The following is a 3,003-nucleotide window of genomic DNA, read 5'->3' as shown; positions in this document are numbered from 1 at the left end:
GCAACTCGGCTGCTAGTCCTCCTTTCATGCAGAATATTAAGATCCTAGCTCATGTCCAAGGCACCAAAGCCAGCTAAAAATTCAATATTCAGTACCTTATACTTGAATTTTACTACTTCTTACTGGCTATTACATCAACTTAGAAGCTTGATCTGTGTTCTACTATGGTGCTTTTAGTGTCTCAGCATACCGCAGCACGCGACATTGCTTTCCAGACGATAAGTACAACCGTCTCAGAGAGAAGAGCGGCCAATGTGACGATCTGGCTTTCAGTCGATTCGCTAACAAATGACGAAAAAGGACGGATTTCTCAGGTTTTAACTACATATGAACACTTTTCACATTCTCCCGTGCAACTCGGCTGCTAGTCCTCCTTACATGCGGAATCTTAAAGTCCTAGCTCATGTCCAAGGCACCAAAGCTAGCTAAAAAGTCAATAATCGATTCCTAAAACTTGAATTGTACTACTTCTTACTGGCTATTACATCAACTTAGATGCTTCATCTGTGTTCTACTATGGTGATTTTAGTGTCTCCACATACCGCTGCACGCGACACTGCTTTGCAGACGATATGTACAAACGTTTCAGAGAGAAGAGCGGCCAATGTGACCATCTGGCTTTAAGTCGATTCGATAACAAATGACGAGAACGGACGGTTTTCTCAGGTTTTTACTACATATGAACACTTTTCACATTCTCCCGTGGAACTCGGCTGCTAGTCCACCTTTCATGCAGAGTCTTAAGGTCCTATCTCATGTCCAATGCACCAAAGCCAGCTGAAAAGTCAATAATCGATACCTAAAACTTGAATTGTACTACATCTTACTGGATATTACATCATCTTAGAAGCTTCATATGTGTTCTACTGCGGTGATTTTAGTGTCACCACATACCGCAGCACGTGACATAGCTTTGCAGACGATAAGTACAACCGCTTCAGAGAGAAGAGCGGCCAATGTGACGATCTGGCTTTAAGTCGATTCGATAACAAATGATGAAAAAGGACGGATTTCTCAGGTTATTACTACATATGAACACTTTTCACATTCTCCCGTGCAACTCGGCTGCTAGTCCTCCTTTCATGCAGAATCTTAAGGTCCTAGCTCATGCCCAAGGCACCAAAGCCAGCTAAAAACTCAATATTCGATACCTAAAACTTGAATTATACTACCTCTTATTGGGTATTACATCAACTTAGAAGCTTCATCTGTGTTCTATTAAGGTGCTTTTAGTGTCTCCACATACCGCAGCACGCGACATAGCTTTGCAGACGATACGTACAACCGTTTCAGTGAGAAGAGCGGCCAATGTGACGATCTGGCTTTAAGTCAATTCGATAACAAATGACGAAAACGGACGGATTTCTCAGGTTTTTACTACATATGAACACTTTTCACAGTCTCCCGTGCAACTCGGCTGCTAGTCCTCCTTTCATGCAGAATCTTAAGGTCCTAGCTCATGTCCAAGGCACCAAAGCCAGCTAAAAGGTCAATATTCAATACCTAAAACTTGAATTGTACTACTTCTTACTGGCTATTACATCAACTTAGAAGCATCATCTGTGTTCTATTATGGTGCTTTTCCTGTTTCCGCCTACGGCAACACGCGACATAGCTTTGCAGACGATAAGTACAACCGTTTCAGAGAGAAGAGCGGCCAATGTGACGATCTGGCTTTAAGTCGATTCGATAACAAATGACGAAAACGGACGGATGTCTCAGGTTTGTACTACATATGAACACTTTTCACATTCTCCCGTGCAACGCGGCTGCTAGTCCTCCTTTCATGCAGAATCTTAAGGTCCTAGCTCATGTCCAAGGCACCAAAGCCAGCTAAAAAGTCAATAACCGATACCTAAAACTTGAATTGTACTTCTTCTTACTGGTTATTACATCATCTTAGAAGCTTCATCTGTGTTCTACTATGGTGCTTTTAGTGTCTCCGAATACCGCAGTACGCGACATAGCTTTGCAGACGATAAGTACAACAGTTTTAGAGAGAAGAGCGGCCAATGTTACGATCTGGCTTTAAGTCGATTCGATAACAAATGAAGAAAACGGACGGATTTTCAGGTTTTTACTACATATGAACACTTTTCACATTCTCCCGTGCAACTCGGCTGCTAGTCCTCCTTTCATGCTGAATCTTAAGGTCCTAGCTCATGTCCAAGGCACCAAAGACAGCTAAAAAGTCAATAATCGATACCTAAAACTTGAATTGTACTAATTCTTACTGGATATTACATCAACTTAGAAGCTACATCTGTGTTCTACTGTGGTGCTTTTAGTGTCTCCGAATACCGCAGTACGCGACATAGCTTTGCAGACGATAAGTACAACCGTTCCAGAGAGAAGAGCGGCCAATGTGACGATCTGGCTTTACATCGATTCAATAACAAATGACGAAAACGGACGGATGTCTCAGGTTTTTACTACATATGAACACTTTTCACATTCTCCCGTGCAACTCGGCTGCTAGTCCTCCTTTCATGCAGAATCTTAAGGTCCTAGCTCATGTCCAAGGCACCAAAGCCAGCTAAAAGGTCAATATTCAATACTTATAACTTGAATTGTGCTACCTCTTACTGGCTATTACATCAACTTAGAAGCTTCATCTGTGTTCTACTATGGTGCTTGTAGTGTCTCAGCATACCGCAGCACGCGACAGAGCTTTGCAGACGATAAGTACAACCGTTTCAGAGAGAAGAGCGGCCAATGTGTCGATATGGCTTTAAGTCGATGCGATAACAAATGACGAAAACGGACGGATTTCTCAGGTTTTTACTACATATGAACACTTTTCACATTCTCCCGTGCAACTCGGCTGGTAGTCCTCCTTTCATGCAGAATCTTAAGGTCCTAGCTCATGTCCAAGGCACCAAAGCCAGCTAAAAAGTCAATAATCGATACCTAAAACTTGAATTGGACTACTTCTTACTGGCTATTACATCAACTTAGAAGCTTCATCTGTGTTCTATTACGGTGCTTTTCCTGTTTCCGCCT

The sequence above is a fragment of the Schistocerca gregaria genome, unplaced genomic scaffold (assembly GCF_023897955.1).
Source record: "Schistocerca gregaria isolate iqSchGreg1 unplaced genomic scaffold, iqSchGreg1.2 ptg000386l, whole genome shotgun sequence".
Classification (NCBI taxonomy): Eukaryota; Metazoa; Arthropoda; class Insecta; order Orthoptera; family Acrididae; genus Schistocerca; species Schistocerca gregaria.
The sequence above is the reverse complement of the archived record's forward strand: the minus strand, read 5'-3'. Positions refer to the sequence as shown.